Source organism: Capsicum annuum, unplaced genomic scaffold (assembly GCF_002878395.1).
Source record: "Capsicum annuum cultivar UCD-10X-F1 unplaced genomic scaffold, UCD10Xv1.1 ctg2082, whole genome shotgun sequence".
NCBI classification, from domain to species: domain Eukaryota; kingdom Viridiplantae; phylum Streptophyta; class Magnoliopsida; order Solanales; family Solanaceae; genus Capsicum; species Capsicum annuum.
In genome coordinates, this window is record NW_025826706.1 from 419,033 (window position 1) to 438,660 (window position 19,628).

Sequence of the window (19,628 nt, forward strand, 5' to 3'; positions counted from 1 at the left end):
AATTTTATATTACAATGACTTTATTCAAAAATAAAATAAAATTTAAAGATAAATGCTTTAATTTTGAATTAATTACTTACAATGTTGGAGATGGTTACAACTTCCCCATTTTATCATAATTGTAGGAGTTTTCAAGGTCAAAGTTACCCTTTGAATTTAAAGCAGTTACAACTTCTAAACTTTATCCAAAACTCATTCTCCTCACATCTTTTAAATTTGTTTTCCTTATTTTGAGAAATTCTACGGTTTCTCTAAATTTATATATCAATTGGTAATTTGATTATTTATATGATTTTCTCTTTCCTGTTCTTTGGTAATTAACTACATCAATGCTCATCCAACTTTCACCATTATTGGTGTCTACCTTATATGAAAGTTGTAAGAGTATTTTCAAGAACACATTATAAATCAAAATTAATACAATCAAGGTAATTCTTTCAACATTTTAGTACATCTCTTCATTTATCCGAATTCTTCATGGTGTCTGATAGTAGTTCATCATTCAATTTTTTCTCCTATATTATTTCAGTTTATGTTGGAAGCATTTTCTTGATGTTGTTGGTGGTCTAAACGCTATGGCAATAATTAAAGCTATTACAACATGCTTGAATTATCAAATCAATTTGGCATGTAATATTCAAAATGACATGAACGTAAAAGTAAAAAATTATTGCTCCAATCTGGCATGTTTTCGCTCAAATCAAGGTGTGTAGGTGAGTTATTCTTACTATTTTATTGTTATATAAATATTTTGAGTTATGTTATAAATTATTGAATAAAAAAAATTGTAATTTGTATACCAAACATCATACACTTGGGTTGGCCAAAATACTTTTGTTAAATCCTTGTGTATTATCATTAACCGAAGTCAAAATGCATGGTCATCAAAATGCTTGAAACGTCAATTTGTTTGATCTAAATTCATGTATATGTAGAAAAGTATAAATTGTAACTCAGAATTATTAAAATTTTGAATTGGGAATTGATAAGCCAATTTATTTTAAAATATTAAAGATTAAATGCAATGAAACAACTATTTTTCAGTTTTTTTTTTAAAAATTAATGATCATGTGATAATTTACAAAATGTTTGAAATGTGAGTTTGATTGATTTAAATTCATGTAAATATAGGAAAGTATAAATTCTAATTCAGAATTATTTAAATTTTGAATTGAGAATTGAGAAGTTAATTAGATTTAAAGGTTAAAGTTTAAATGCAATTGGATAACTATTTTTTTATCTTTTTTTTTCTAATTAATGATCTTGTAAATATTCACAAAATTCATTAAATTTAAATTCAATTTCTCTAATTAGTGATCCTGTATATAATTACAAAATTTATTAAATTCAAATTCAATTTCAATTAAAAGTAAATTTTTTACATTTAACCCGAAAGTCCAAAAAAAAAAGAAAGAAAAAAAATAGGAACCAATCAAGTTGTTTGTATTAAAAATGATAAATTTATTAATTATGGTAAACGTTAAAATAATTTAAACAAATATTACTCCTTCTGAATTTGATGTTTATTGGATTTTTTATAATAAAAAATTTAAAAAGACAGAAAAAAGTATCCCAATCCGTCACCCATATTCCCCACTTCACACAGATAAAGCAAAATATTAAAAAATCTAAATAATTTACATAAATTTAAAAATTATGGAACGATTATTTATAAACTGTAGAAGAATTTTTTGGGTCTTTATCTATTCATAATTTTTTGTTTTATTTTTTTGTGATTTAGCTTTTCTCTTCTTTCTTAGAAGAAGGCTTTGAAGCAGTTGGAAAGCCACTATTTATGAGACTTGCGTATGCCTTATGTATATTGCAATTCTTTGAAAAAAAAAAAGATTTTGAATGCATGAAAGTTATTATGCTATTTAATTGTCAGAAAAATTAATACAATTATTAAAGTAGATATTACATTAACTTGATGCTAGATGATCGTGTTGGTCGAAAACACAAACCATAAATCTCTACATTCATTTTGTCAATTAAAATTTTAGGATATTATTTACATATAGTCAAGATGCATATATTTTTTGTCATTTTGATCTTCAAGTGAACACTTAATCGCAATAAATGTATATGAAATTTGTAAGAAATAATCATATTTGATATCTTTGTGCAATTATCATATGATTAATTATTTTATTTTTCAAGAGTATTATTGATTCATTAACACATTTAAATATTTACGTTACATAAATCAAGTTTGCATATAAATAATTTGTTTATTCTATAAAGTAGATATCACCGCAAATTAGTTCTGCATTAAAGAAGTTTTTTATTTATGCCTATGCATTAAAGAGGAACATGAACTTAATTATACTGAAGTTTGTGGTCAATTTTATTTTCTTTATTAATCAACATTATCTTTAATAATCTTAATATAATTCGATTCACAGGGTTTCAACGAGTCGATGCAAGAAATCAATCAGAGTCAACTGCTCTCTATCTTCACTTTATAACAAAGGATGACGTATAAAATAATTAAAAAAACTTTAGGAAAAATAAAAACTTTTGTAGACATATTTATGTGTTATCCAATTTTCTTTGTTTTTTTTTTTTTAATTATGTATTTAGTATTCTTTTAATTTGAATAAATTTAGGCTTTCATCTAGGCATGTAAGAAACTTCAGAAATACAAAAACATTGCTTCTGTCATTTGAATAGTAGTAGTAGTTTTACATAGTAGTTTACTATTTTTTTTATCAAAAGATAGTCTTTTTTATAAAAGTTTTTTTAAAAAAATTAATTTTAAAACTTTATGAGATTATTAAAATATTGAAAAAAATATTGATATACTTTATAGTAAATTATTAAAATAATCCTTTATAAACAGTTTAAACAAACTAAAAATAACAAATCAGTTTTAGATTTGATATTATTTATTATATACGATGTAAAATAGTAAACAACTAAAACTAACTAAAATATTATATTATAGTAGAGAAAAATGTAAATAAAATGGGAGATAGTAATAATGTGAGGATATTATACTTGAGTTAATTTTAAAATTTTAATTAATTAAATAATTAATATATAATTGAACAATATAACAGAAGCATAAATAATAGATCAAGAGTAGCAAATTCTATATCAATCTTAAATTTAAATGAGAGTGGTGATAATAATGATATTAAAGACACCTAACAAGCTAATGAAGTCATAGTTAGTAAACTAATTAAAAAATAGACGAAAAACTGTAATAAAGACAAAATAGTAAACTAATTTGTATAATTTGTATTATTTTCTCCATTACTTTGATAAAAATGTTCTTTTCTGTTTCAGAATAAAAAATAAATATATCGTGGAGAAAACATAATATGCATTCAATTCTAATTTGTTTCTCTATAATTATTTATAATTTTGTTATATTTGAAATATCTTTTGCAGAGAATGTTGATCTACTAAATTGCTAATTGTTGAGAAGTACAAGGACTTCAAACAAGGGCAATTGCGCTAAAAGTGACAAAAGAATTTCAAAATGAGGTGTAGGTGACTCAAGTTTTAATAATTAAGTGTAGGTGACAATTACTTTATTATGGATTAAGAAAGTTGGGGAAGTTTGAGAGTAACCCGCAAGTTTTTAAATTTACACTTTGATTCAAATGTTAACCAAATATAATAGAAAACGGGAGGAAAAATGTCACCACCCGAGGCAACCCCTTAGTCGCGACAACGGTGCTTACGGTCACAAGTGACCACAAGCTAACCCATGAGCTGGTACCTGCTGTAACCACTGAGTAAACTGATAATAAACAACATATGCGGAAAACAACTGATAATGCCATAAGGTTTTAAATACTGAAACACGATTAAATCATAGATCTGATACGTATGATGGCTTACTGAAAAGACGGATAAAAAAACTGATAAACCGACTAACTATTTAAATATCTGAAAAACCTCTAACTGACTGCTGTAGAGTTGATGGGACAAACCCCCAACTAATTTCAGCTTACTATAATAAAGGAATACTCAAATGACTGTATAAAAGATAAACTTGTCCTCGAGGGATGAGGACTCACCATTGTTGCTGCTATTGTAACGCTGAACTTATCTAAACATAGTCAGAAAACTGAGCGTCTGAACCTATGATATAAGACATCATAGCACAAAGAAAAGTATGCGGTCAGTACATTGAATGTACTGGTATATGAGGTGAGGTTAAACTGTAATGCAAGGGTTAACTGTGCATGAAAATAATGACTGCCTGAATAGCATGGGATAACTGAGTATGCATGCATGAAAATCAAAATACTGAGAATGCAAGACCAAACGTATAATGTTTCTGAAATAATCTGTAAATTAAATACTGAAATCTGATAACTGAATAACTGAAAGTCTGTATGCTATGGTCAACCTGAACTGAATTCTGTATTGAGACTATGAGATGTATCATCTAACTGACATTCCCCAATTTGAGCTAAATGGGGTCCAACTTCAGTTGGAAGGGTGTCAGTACCGTGCCATGGGTACTAACTCTAGCTGTGTGGATCCACGAAAATAGTGTCCCGAAGGACTAAGGAGTAACCTTATACTAGCAGGAAACTCATGAGATATGTGTCAACCCTAAGCTGGTAGGAAGATATCTCAAACCTACGTTGGCTACGTAGTTCTGTAACTCAGGGGTCAAACCCTAAACTAGTAGAAATGCCCCATCCCTGGGTTGCTCGATGTGCATCCTACTCCCAACTGAACTGATACTGATTATTGGACTGAACTAAGCTTAACTGAACAAACAACTGATCATAATAACTGTCTGAATAATAATGCTTATGGTATATCTAAAATTATTCTGAAGATACCGAAATTATGTAAACAGCTAAGTATTGGGTGTTCATAATCCTCCAGCACTGAATGGAAATAACAATAAGCTTTGAAACCATAATAGGGAATCATTGTTCAAAATACAACACTTAGACATTTCATCAAACACATGAGAGTCATTAACTTAAGCATGAGAATGGATAAATCATGTGATAATAATATAATTACAATACTAAAACCATGCGTTAGGAATTTAGCATGAAAATTTCATCATTTAAACGCGTAAAGGCTCATTTCATCAAAATACTTGTAAACAAAATACATAAATTGAAATTCATAAGAGCTTCATGGAAATAATTCATCATGTATAACATAAAAATTGATTCTTGGACTCCATGGGTGAAAAGGGCCCATGAATGAACATCACACATACCTTAAACCCTTAAGCTTGAAAGAAGAATACCAATCATGAAGCTTTCTTGAAGGTTCTTGGATTTTGGAAGCTTGAATTCTTGATTTTCTTGGAGAGGAAGGAATGGAATTTGATGATCTTGGGTAAAGAGTAGGGTTTGCTTTGAGAGAAAATTGAGGAAGATAGACAAATAATGCCCTAACTAATGCGTTAATTCATGTTTTTGCGAATTGATTCGATGGAAAAAGACATAACTGCCCCTCAGAAGATTAAATTCATAACTGAAACACGGTTTAATGGGTCACCGCGATGTGATGAGGAGTTCATCGCTATATGGACCATGACGCAATGCTAGCCCGGAGGCTGACCGGGCCGGATCAAACCATATCGGGCTTCTTAGTGGGCCGAGTTGAATTGGGTCAAACCGACCCGTTTGATAGACTTCATAAATAGGAATACAAGAGTCGAAACACATAACTTCTTAAGAAACGTGTAAACCAAATGTGTGACAAGTGGTCTAAACTCACAAGGAAGTAGTGGATATCATCTACTGAATCCATTCCAAAATATAAGTGTCGCTTTGACAAAAAAAAAAATATCCTAAAATGAAGGCCGTTTAGAAATTCTAGAAAAAAGAACAATTACTCAATTTTCAAAAAACATCTAACAAATATAAGAATAACTTAACAAATTATACCTTGTACTTATTAGTTTTTTAATGATCATAAAATGATCAAGACACTTATTTTGGGACGGAAAAAGTAATACCTAATCTCATTCGTATGTTTCAGAGAATCCAAAAAACAACTACTAAAAGACGTTAGGAAAATAACTACAAAAATATATATCAACAAAAAAAAAAACTCACATTTAGATCATATATCCAAAATAAATAAATGCTAAAAAGTGTAATTATTTTGTAAAAGATTTATTATGTAATGTTTGTTAAGTATCATAAAAATATCGTAAAAAGAAAAGCAATAACAAAAAATATAGAGAGAGTTACATTTTTTTGAAAAAGAAATAAGAGGCAGAAGAAGGCCAAAGTAGTGAAATTGAAAAAAGGAAAGAAAAAATAAGTGGCGGCATAAGAAGAAGACCAACCTAAATGGCTAAAAAGAGAAATTTTAATTCCTTGGACATTCGCATAACATTAGTTATAGTCGAACGGTTATTTTGTCCTCTCATTGTTTTAAATTCATATCCATCAATTCAAATAAACAACTATAAGATTATCTAATAGTTGCATTTCCTTGAAACATTATTCACTTGATTAATGTTTATAGATCTCAAGATATCTTCTCTATAGTTCAAGAAAATTCTAGGTCCCAAAATAAAAGGGCGACAGATTATACGTTTAAAAGGGATTAAAATGTTTTTCTAATCATGGTGGAAAAAATCAAAGTGAGAAACATCCTATCTTACAAATAAAAAAATTGAACAAAATCGTAGTAAATCGACAACAACCAAGTTGGTGGATATGAAATACGTTTGTTTTAATCTTATTAATTGAAAGTCAATTAGATTCTTTTGACTTTGGTTCTAAAAATAGTCAACCCATGAATACCCTGGATATAAAGATGTGGCAGAATCTCATTTAATATATACTTATAGACTATATTATTTATGTATGTTCTGTAGTGTCTCACTCGATACCTATTGGTGTACGATCTATTCTAAGGTTTCTATTATTTTGTCATGACTCGCACTAACAATTTTTTATTTTTTACTCCATCCATTTCAACTTGTTTTTTTTTTTAGTTTGTTTAGAAATGAGTGCGTCTTTCTTTTATTAGCAACTCTTTAATTTCAACTTCAACATGACATATTTAAGACCCTAAGATTAAAAGACCTTTTGGTATATTCCACTTATATTTAGTTTAGATCAAAAGATTCACAAGTCTTTATTTTTCTTAAATTTCATGTCAAGTTAAAATCAGAAAAATAAATTAAAATTGAGAAAACATGATTTTTGAAGCATTGATATTAAAAGAGGATTAAGTTTTTAATGATACTTTGCGAATTGGTAAACTCGAATATAATTTTATTTCATCTTCACTTATGGTTCTAATTTATTTAAAGCTTTAATATTTTATTCTGGAATACAACAAAAATAACATATGAACATATTATTATGTTGTATGTATGGGTGCACATGCATGTAATGTGTACCTATATTCATAAATTACGAATTTTAAAAACTAAATAATATAAAAGTGTGTGTGATAAAAATTTAACTTTAAACTTTATAAATTCATGATTTTCAATCATTTTAACATGGATAAACAAATCAACATGCGATGTTCTACAATTATCAATCAAAAAAATCTATATATTATTCTCTCATATTAATTATTTATTCAAATATATTTTTGGTAGAATAATATTATTTTATAAAATCGTATGCTACATGAAAAGACAAACATGTGCAACACATGTGTCGTGAAACTAGTATATATATATATATGAGAGAGAGAAAGTAATATAATATAAAAGTATGAATAGCAAAATAAAAAAGTTATAAAGGAATTATGGAGGGATTAAAAAATTGATATTATTGCTATTGTTTTTCGGTAAATATATAATATAGTTATTTATGAAATATTCAATTTTATATATTTAATTTAGTGAGAAACTTCTGTTGCTAGATTGAAAAAAAACGTAAAATAATTATGTGTGCCACATCGAGGGACTCCTTGGGTAACTTATATTTAATTTTTATTTATTTTTTATTAATACATTGTTGGTACTAACCAACAACAACAATAATAATAATAATATTAATAGTAATAATAATAATTTTTTTTAAATATTAATTTATGTGTTATTATTTAGTGAGGGAGAGTCTCTCGCCATAGTTAATCTAATATTAATTTTTTATTATCATTATAATTTAGTGAGTGACGTTCCTCTTTACTTTCTCAAAAAAATTAAAAATTAAAATATTTGACTTTTACAAGGAACAACGTTGCAAAGTCCCTTGCAATAGTTACGCATTATTTGTCCGTCGCTAACCTTGATAGCTAATAGAGTAGTCTGAATCCACAAATCAAGCCTAAAAACACCTATACTTTAATTACAAATTAGTTAGGATAAACAAAATTTATATCCATTAACAGCCGGTTCTCTTGTTTGACTCAAATCGTAAGATGGAGTACTATTTGATATAATAGCTATATTCAATAAAAGATCTATCAATTACCTAAATTAATGATTAATTGTGATGTTCAACAGAATATCATGTGTCAACCAAATTATAAATTGTCAATAAAACTTGGTCTGATTTTATATGAAAAAGTCATTTTCTAGAAACATATTTGTGATGAGGAAGTCATTTTCTAATATTTGCCTCACCAAATATTTTTCATCAAAATAGGAAAAATGACTCTCACATAATAGTACTCAAAATTTCATCATGAAACTCTCCATATGGTAATGTCATTATCAATTTGTAATGAATATGTTTACAAGAGTATTATTCACGCACCCACTAAATATCGATAAACATTGTTTTACGAAATTATTACCCATGTAAATCAAAATAAATTATTTATGTCATACAAGACAAAATATCACCCATAATTAATTTACTTATAGAAAATCATTTTTAATTGAATTTTTTTTACTAAGTTGACAAATTAATTAAACTCTTCAACCTCTCCAGGTCATTCATCCTCTCTGGAATCTCATTCAGGTTTGGACATTCATGGATACCAAGATCTTTAATCTGAGGCATGACACTTGTGGCTAAATGTCATCTTTCTAGGTTCTCAAGTCTTTCAAGACAAAGGAACTCTTGTTGACCAAAGTTGTTATCACTGCAATTAATTTCCTTTCCTTCATAAGCTGCAAGAAATCGAGATTCCTTAGGTTTGGCACCATTCCCAGAATAGGCATCGGATTTTCATGAGTTCCGAATCCACAAGAATCATCATTGTCATGGAATTTGGATATGTGTCTGACGGAGGTAGTTTCTCTATCTCCCTTGTAACAACAATTTGTGGAGCTTTTGAGAAATAAGAAATTCTAGGGGCGGGAATAATTCATCATATTTACAAGTCAAGAAGAGAGTGTGAAGGTGTTTCAAGCTGCCAATGTTATCTAGGGAGTAAGTTTTAGCAATATGATACATGGGTAATACCCGAAGATTGACTAAATCAACAGGGTTAACGTCTTTCCATTGATCACAAAAACTGTCGTTAAGAAGTTGAGGACTTGTGAGTTTGCTTATACGTTTAAGAGGTTTTGAATAGAAAGCAACTAAAGTCCTCATATTTATTAGGTCAGTTGTCTCAGGAAGTAGTTGGCATAACTGTCTCCGTCTGTCATCATATAAGACACAAAGTGTCTGTAAATTCTTGAGATTGCCAATGGAGGAAGGAAGATCAAGGATGCCTTTCAATCTTAAGTACTTATGGTGCAACAAACTCCCTATACAATCAGGTAGTTTAGTGCTAGATTGGATCTCCAAATTCAACACATATATATATGTTGGAACTCATTATGAAAGTTCATAAGTGCCAAATTACAGAAATCTAGATCAAAGATTAGAGTTGACCTTAACTTCAAGTTAGAAAGATCAAGTGAGAGGTACCTTTGTGCTTGACCATGAATGGTACGTTTTAGACAAGAGGAGAATATGGAGTTCCTTCTCGGATCATAAATGTCAAAAAGTTTTACCTCCAATGCCTTTTTTATGGCACGATCCCTAAGTAGATCATGAATCCTACATTCAAAAACCTTTTACCATAATGCAAGTTTCACTTGAACCAAACATCGTCTTATCAGAAGAAAATTTGATTGGGTCACCCATGTGGCTCAACCCGAATCCATATTAAGAGATAAATAGTATATTATTATTATTATTATTATTATTATTTATATTAATAAATAATAGGGAGAAAAGACATGTCTGTTGAAATATAATCTCTTCAGTAAAGAAAAAAAAGGAAGAGACATAACTATTTGAATAGTTGTATCTCTTTAGAATTGTAAAAGGATTCTCACAGGAGAATTCAAAACACTTTTTATTCTTTACAAGAAAGAAATAAACAATAGAAAAATAGTTCTTCTTCCATCTCCAATTCCTCTCAAGTTCGAGTGAAGATTTCTTTTAAAAAAAGTACTGAAACAACTCTGTAACAAGGTATGATTCATAGACTGTGAACTTTCAATGTGATTCATATATTATACATACGATTACACCATTAGACTAATGAAACAAACTCAGTGATCCTGCAAATTATGCGTTTGACTAGATTCTACATTGATATCAGAGATAGGATTTATTTGTTTTCTAGTCTTGTTTTTCTGTTCTTTAGAATCTATAATGTTGTCGACAAAAAAATAATAATAATAGGAATTCTGCTCTATATGTGGAGGAAGTTTCTATGTATTGTTAATATTACAGAAAGTACGTAACATGCGAAAATTATTGTAAATCAATGATTAACTATTTTTGGAATTTATTTTAATGGATATAGAACAATTTAGTATTATAAATAAAAACTCCACTTGTTGTTATCATATTCTGTGATATTCAGTGAAAAGTTTTTTCATTTTTGAATTTTGAAGAGAAACAAGATAGAGGGTGATGTTTTCAGAAAGTGATATTTTTTTTTTTTTAAAATAAAATCAATTGAGAATGAGAGAAGGTCTATTAGAAAATTGGTTGGCAACAATACTTTTTTGGTGCCAAGTCAAACACTACTCTGTCAAATTCTTGGTTGATGTTTTTGATTTTCTAGTTATATCTTCAGAGGGTTAGATGAAGTTATCTATTTCTGGGTTGTGTACTATATTTTTTTTCCGACTCCTGAGTGATAATATAGACTTACCAGATAACAAGAGAATGTATTCAAGGTGCTTTTATTTTGAATAATTGTCTATGTGATATTTTATTAGCATTAGTCCACACATTTTTTGCAACTGTGTGAAATTTAAACTCAATGTTTTATACAATTATATTATTAAGTGTTTCTATAATTGTTATAGAATTTATACTAGTTTAGTCTTGAATTTATGCGATTTAAGATAAGTGATTTTTAAATAATTTATTATGTTAGATTTATGACATATTAAAATTCAGATAATGATTGAAAACTTAGTGAACCTTCAAATCTGAACCTAATGTGAAATAAATATTGACATAGTTAATTATTTTAAGAATTATTGTGTATATGAATTTAGGCTAAAATAATGTTCGTAGTTGTCTCACTATACTTTATAATTGTTTAAATCAGTATGTATACTACTGTAAAGAACATTATCGCCGAATTATAAATGTGATAAGCTTAATGGTGATAACTATAAAATATGGAGTAGAAAATTCAAGTATGTCCTGAAAGAGAAACAAACTCTAGAAGCTCTTAGCGTGTCTATGACACTTCCTAAAAATGATGATACTCCTCAACATGTGACAGATCTTGAGGCATATCAAGCTTGAAAAAAGAAAAATTCTTTTGCTTGCATAACGTTGTTAAGCAGTATGGATAAAGATATTATGAGAGAATTTCGAAAGTATGTAGGTACAAGGTATAGTGTACATCCTCAATTCCAGTCAGTTCGCGGCATCCAGTCAGCAGGTGATGAGTCCTTTTGATTCAAGGGCTTGGGTTAGTTATACAGTTCGAGAAGTGTTGTATTTTCTTTATCCATCTGTATTGAGTTGGGATAGTCGGGAGTCATGACCTAGCTACCTATAGTCAGTACTAGTAGAGGCTTCATAGATAGTCAGTAGAAGTTGATGTATTCCATTTCAGTTTTGGTTGTAAAAGTAGAGTTGTAATCTTATAAATTTAGTTTTGTATGTATCATATTCAGAAGAGAGTTATTTTTCGCAGATTTGTATAGATTTATATTTTTTGTTCAGTTGCTTATGAGTTATGCCCGTAGAAGGGTTAGCTTGGGGTCACTTGTAATCCTAAGAACCGTGTGACGTCTCTGGACCCAATTTTGGGGGCGCTACAACAAGAGAAACTACCTAGGGTTTGATGATCCTTAGCTTCAAGGGTGGATTTTACACAATGTCTTCTCCAATACAGGGTGTGTAGAACTACTCTAAGAATCCTGGCTTGAATTGTGTCTTCTTTATGATTTTCAAAAACATTGAAGAGCTTGCATCAAGAGGCCATTTTGATTAAAGTATGTATTTATCATAGGGTTTTCCATTAAATTTGTGTTGTAATCATGTGTATATATGATATGATTTATGAAAAAGTAATTTATGAGTATGATTTGTGAAATTCCCTCTTCCATGATGAAATTTAATGTCTTAATAAGTTATGAATTGTGAAATTGGTTTGAGAGCCTGATCTTGTCTCCTAATGAAGAATTGCATATGTTTTATGTAAGAATTGTCCACCACGTGTCAAAGTATTTAAAAGAGGGTGGTTTGCATAAGTTTCATATGATATTTAAAGAACACTCTTGTAATATTTAAATCCTTTGGGTGGTCATTAATGTGTTTTTGGATTAGTAAGTCTATGATTATGACACGACATGATGTGATTTGTAGGTGCAGGTATGACGATACCTATCACAAAATGTCCTTACTATGAAAGAAATAAATGTTTGGAGCATTAATCATGGTCTTAAGAGGCTAATAATGGGCGCAAAAAGAGTTAGGTGGTTACCTAAATATGGCACGAGTTTAGATAAATCATAGCCGAAATTGTATTTTTCCGGTGCTGAGTTGTTGTGAAATTGTGTGTTATCAAGGAGGCATACTATCTCATGATTGTGTGTCAACAAGGAGGCACACTTTTCCTATAGCATGTTTTTCAGCAAGGAGGCATACTTTGATCTTACTTATGACCCCGATTCTTGTAGAAAACTCGTATTGAGGGCTTTGCCATCGAGTTAAGGGCAGATCCCAAATTGTCCATGGGATAGTAGAATTGGAGGGTGTACCATATATCTTAGAACTAAAGAAAATTTTTTGTGTCCATGATTTACGAGAATGATTTGAAGTCCCTTTTGAGTAGGCCCATACATATGATTTTTAATATTTACTAAGTTAAATCATTTTCATGATACTCTCAATTATGTTATATGAAGTGTGTTTGTGTGTGTGTGCATATATATATATATATGAACGCTGAAACATTCCAAGTATTGACCGTCCTACATGGTAGCTGCATTGTCTCATAATGTAGGTTTGGAAGTGTAGTCCCGTGATCCAACTCAGCAGGAGAGTACTCTCAGATTTCTAGAGTTTGTTAGCCTCAGAAGGCATTCAATCTATATTATAGTTCCAGTTGTATTATGGTCTGGCCGGGGGCCTAGTCCCAGCCTAGACAGACTAGTATTTTATTCGAGGCTTCATAAATTCATTTAGACTGGATTAGGGTTTCTTTTTTTTCCATATGGATTATTGTCATGGATTATTAAGTTTGATTATGGGATTTTAATGCTTCAATTTATCTGTAACACCCTAATTTTCTGAACTGGAATGCTACACGGTGCTCATGACCCCGAGGAACTACAAGCTAACCCATGACTAATATTTGTACCTGTACATTGCTTAACATACATGTAATATGCAGAAAACATAAACAATAGACCATAAGGTTCAACTGAAATAATTATAACATCCATATGGGTGAAAAATACCCAAGATAACTGAAGTCTGAATCAAAACTGAACTAAATCTGAAAGCCTCTAAACACTGTTTGAATAAGGATTTGAAGGAACATGTCTCCAACTAACTCCGTAAACTGAAAACTAACTAAAATAATAAATGAATGTAATCATATCGTCCTCGAATGAAGAGGACTCACTGCAGCTCTGTATACTGGAATGCGAATGCTACTGGTGGTCTGGAACTCGTGTCTCTCATCCTATGGTATAACATGAAAAAAAACACCATTGCATAAATGCATCAGTACAACTGGAGTACCAAGTATACGAGTGAGGTAGGCTAAATTAAAATGGTTTACATGCATGAGCAATGCTAACTGAACGACTAATATGAACGTGAGAGTGCAAACATACATACATAATAACTGGAAACGTAACTACATAGTAGTGGATCTGTACGCTAATACATGATTTACTGATTTCTGACATAACTAAAAGTATGGCTCTATTAACATAGGCGACGGTGTCTGACAATCCTGGGTCTGATAGAACTATCTGAGTTCCATACTATAACTGAATTTGACTGTATCCAACAGTCCTGATATACTAGTATCTGAAGAATTGTTTGAGTTCTTTTACTGAAACTAAGTCTAAAAATATGGGAGATAGTTGTTTAACCGACATGTCCCAACAATGCATATAGCTAAGTTGGGGTCCAATCTCTGCCCCGACTGGAGGGATGTCAATATCGCACCACTGGTAAGAAGAGTTATGAGTGAACCTAAACTGGTAGGTACTCAAATGAGAATGGTGGGAACCCTAAACTGATAGGATAAGACACCTCATCAACCCTAGTCTAACAGGTTAAGATGTCTCAACCTACGCTGGCTACGTAGTTTTGGAACATAAGGATGATTACTAAGAATCACACCCTAAACTGGAAGGCGAGTTCCCATCCTTAGGTTCACTCGGTGCTAACTTCTACTCCCATCTGAAGAGACTGAACATAATTTAACTGACTGTACATAGACTGAGTAATTGACTTCCATTGACTAAAAGAATAGCACTATTATCTGAGGTTTTTGCTGAGATCATGAGATTTCGGAGGTTTCCTGAGTCAAACGACTGACTGAGTTCTATAGATCATGGCTTGACTGAGATTATCGGGGTAACGTGACTTGGGTTTAGGCACAAAACTATATTTTTTAGGTACGAGTATCCCCAGGAGTCGATGGAAGGAAACTGACACACATAACAAGATTTGATCACAAGATTTGAGTCCACAATTAATAATATCATACATAAGGGATTTCATACTATGTATGGTTATCAACAATGTATTGCATGGAAAGGATTTCATGTCACATGGAAGTACTTGCACAACCTTAATATCATGTTCATTGCATAATCATACTAGAAACACATATCAATAGCATGGAAGTTCATGTGGAATCATCTTAAGAGTTGATATAGCTTGTCATTTAAATACTATAGGGTCATGGGAACATGATTTTTTAGCATTTTAGGCATTTTAACAAACACCTTGCATGCACACTTTGGGACATAGGTTTTCTCAACAATTTTAATCATCTTGAACCACCCAAATTCACGGGTTTTAACTACAAGAATGCATACATCATGGAAGTCAACTTAAATTAATATCTTGAAGCTTAAACAATGATCATTGACATGATCAACATCACATAACAACAAGGAAATCAAAGTTTCTCATTTAAAAGAATGGTTCTTGAACTCTATGAATGAAAGGGGTCTATAGATGAAAACTAAGCATACCTGACTCAAGGTTCTTGATGTTTTTGAACTTGAAGGGTTTGAAATCCTTTGATTCCTGAAGAAGATTGGGTTTTGTTCTTGGAGATTAAATTTAGAGAGAAACCCTAGTTTTTGTTTGCGAAATAATATTGAGCATAATGGGTGAATTCGGACTTATCTAGGTACATGTAGGCGATTCATAATTGACCAAAATACCTTGTTAAAATGACCTAGAAATAAACTAAATGTGGCATGTGACGGTCCGACTGATGGTCCGTCAGACACTTCACTTTCCGTCACTTAGCCTGTCAGACGTGGACCAGAAATGGGGTTCACTGGATAAGAGTTGACGGCCTGGATAAAGGTCCATCACATCTTTGATGATCCATCAACTCATCCATCATTCCTTATCATTACGTTGCTTAACTGCCTTGGCTTTGACGGTCAAAGTGGCGGTCCATCACTTATGTGGTAGTCCATCAACTTGGCCATCATACCTGGATATTTTCGACAATTCCAAGTTAAACGTCCATAACTTGTTCGTCTGATGTCAGATTTGGAAAAAATTGGTACCGTTGGAAAGCTAACTCAATTTCCCAAACATTATTAATCAACTATTAACAGTTTTAGAACAACTAAAATCTTCTCCACTCTCAAGAACATGACCAAATTAGGGTTTTCTCTAAGTTCAAGATTTCAAGAAAAGGGTCAAGATTAGAGTTTCAATCTTTAAACTAAACAACATAAGGTACTTAGGACTATCCTAAACCTCATGAGCATGGATTTAATATTTTTAAAATAGTTATAAAGTGTGTGTGTGTGTATATATATATATATATATATATATATATATTAATTCATATGAAATTATTTTCAAGATTGTTGATGAATATGCATTGAAAAATCTATATTTTACGAAGTATTGTTGAAGTTGTGATGTAGTGCTTAAAACTCGAATTACGTTCGTGTGATCCTGTGATGTTAAGATTGAGAAGTTTATGAGAGAGTGAAACATGTTATTTCCTCTTTTACTACAAATTTAACTGATTTTACAAGTTGGGAATTGATTATACGAATTGTGAAAAGATTAATAATGTTGATGATCTATTTTGTACAAATTGTACCATTTTATGTGATGATGATAAGAGTGTTTTAGTTCTTTTATAATGATCATGATTCCTATTTGAATGACTTTAAAGTGATTGAAAAATGTGACCACCATGATAACACTCAACTTACACATCAATTTAGTGTAAGGCGGTCGTCGTCAATATATTTAACCAACTTTGGAGTCGGGTTCGAATCCACAGGGAACAATGTGATTCGCAATTAAACTAATTTGAAACTAAAGCTAAAAGTTAAATTCAAACAACTGACACAAAAAGATAAAATGAGGGTTTTTAGTGGTTAAACATGTGATTGTTGGTAATCAAGAGTTTATAGAATAACCGAAATTATGTTCACTAGGGTTTACGGTACACGACAGATGCTACAAATAACTCAAGTTTCTCATGGTGGTTAGGATGACAAGCTATCTTTATTGATGGTATGCTCAAATATCTCTCGACCTATTCAAGCATCTAATTTTCTAATCCTCTCGGACTTAGGGAATCGCAACTGACTGCCCAGATTTTACCTCAGGTTAATCAACCTTGTTACAGCGCTGATTATTAAATGAAGCCTTTTTGAGTCCCTGTTGATAATTCATTTCCCACTATTTATGATTTCTTTCTCAAGCAAACCAAAGTAGGTAAACCTATTGTTTGTAAACAACAGACATATATTATAATCTCAAAATTATCAAGAAATCCTAACACTTATTAAACCTTGATTATTTAACAGCTTATCATGACCTAACCTTAGATTCCATAATCCAGGTTAAAAGAGTTTAGCTACTCATGAGGCATGCAACAAGCATGCAATTTGAATTCATAACTGAAAGGAATAACTCACAATGATGAATGAAATTGAAAGTGAACTTGTATTTGAATCACACGGCAAAACACTCAAACATTATTCTTGAGATAGGGAGGAAAGAATATCGTTTGTTCTCCTCAATAATATATGAATAATGCTCAAAACCCTAAAAGTGCTATAAATACTTAATTCTAAATGAGAAAACAAAAATTAAGGTTTCAGTTTTCTCTTCGGAATAGACGACAGCAATCTTGACAGCTTGTCAGACGTTTGACGGTGTATGCAAGATGTCGTCAAAGATTCCAATGAATTGTTATCTTCTGATTCTTCAGACGAAAAATTTGACGGCGTGTCAAATATGTGATGGCGTGTGAAAAATGTCGCTACATCTTCACTGGAAATCAGCATGATCTATTTAGGTTGACGACAATTTTGAAGCCTCATCATAGATTTGATGGCACTTCTGAAATATCTTTACATTTCATCTCAACTCCTCAAGTTCTGTCTAAGCTTAACAGCAACTTTGACAGCCTATCCCATGACGATGCTTCAGAAATGGCGCCAGCTATACTTTAGCTTATTCGCACCAGATTTCAGCTGATTTATTCTTTTTTTCTTTGGTTTCCTCCCCGATCACTTGTATCTGCATTAAAACAATAAAAACAATCAAAAAAAAACAAAGTTGCTTAAGGCTTCACAATTATGTAGAGTTAAAAGCCTAAAATGTGTTAGCATATGCTCACACATCACACCGTATAATAAGTAATGAGTAGAGAATGGTTTGGTTTTAAACTGTTTTGAAATATTAACTTTTGTTCAAATGGTAGATCTTTTAGGTGATTAATAAACATCTTTAGAAATATGATAAGAGTAGTAGAGATATTGTGACATGACTTTCAAGTCTAGGTATGACGATACCCTATTTTGATGTGCCCAAAGATTATAAGAGAGAAACAACTTTAAGAAGAAGAATATATGTTTTAAAGAACTTAAAATTGGGATTAATAGAGCTAGATGGTTATCTAAAGAAGGAATGAGTAAGGCGACTCATTGCCCAAAACCGTGATTTGCCGACATGGTTTCATGCTACCTGAAAGGGACCTGTCCTAGTTTTTTTCTGTACATATGTTGAACCTTGTAATGACAGAGATTTCACAGATGGGTGTCATGTGTTTTGGAATATTAAAGATTTCATTTGGAATTATTTAATTAGATTAGGACATTGGCCATGTTTCCATATGATAAAATTTTTCTTCTGCATTTCTCTATATTGTATAAATGTGGTGCATGATCACCATATAGAAAAGGGCGCCGGGGCCCTCATGGTTTGGGATGTTCTTTGTGGCTAGGGTCTTGGCTCGGGTCATGACACATTTAGCCTACCTTAAAATTCCAAATACACCAATATGTATATACCCATAACTTATTGACAAATCTACCCCTTTCCATTCACAGCCTATAAATAATTTCTACAACCACCATAACCATCCATTCAGAGATCGTTTCACATTTTGAATAGATAATAATCATAGCAAGTCACTTCCTTCACAGACTACCATACAATCTACAAATATTGCTAACACATTAGTCTATCACTATAAAATGGCAACCCATCCATAAGTCAACGTTTATACAACTAAAACTAGCTTATTAATGCAAAAGTCATCCTTACTCTGACTCCTAAAATTGAGACTTCATATCACTAACTATTTGACTATTTTACTACCAATAGGTCATAACACCTTAACGTATACTACTAGTCGTGTGGAAATATTTCCCAAACATTCTGACGCATATCACTACCCTTAAGCATGACATCTGCAACAAGGCTTCTAAAAGGGATTGAATACACTTCGAACATCAGGCTGAAAAACACAATTTTATTAAGATAGAGGTATACAACAGAACCAATGCACGTGTGCACTAATGGACTCCTCCTATCTCCTTGTAAGATTTCATAACTTTTTGATGACCTAATCTAGAAGAACCACATCCTTTAGACTTTAAGATTTTGCACTTGTATCATCTCGATAACGAGACATGGCCAATAGAATTAGAGCAAGGAAGGAATTAGGTTAACTTTCCTATGGACGGTGATACAGTGTGAACTACAGTGTGAAAGAATGGGAAACAACTCCTAAATTCTCATTCTTGGTAGTATCTTCGTTATAAG

General features: G+C 31.1%; 1 long non-coding RNA gene across 1 annotated transcript; it reads left to right on the forward strand.

Moving 5' to 3' along the window:
* Window positions 1–261: 261 nt before the first annotated feature.
* Window positions 262–2,664, forward strand: LOC124890616. Its single transcript, XR_007049251.1, has 3 exons — window positions 262–428; window positions 530–713; window positions 2,406–2,664. It is a non-coding gene; the product is annotated as an uncharacterized LOC124890616 (long non-coding RNA).
* The last annotated feature ends 16,964 nt before the right edge of the window (window positions 2,665–19,628 follow it).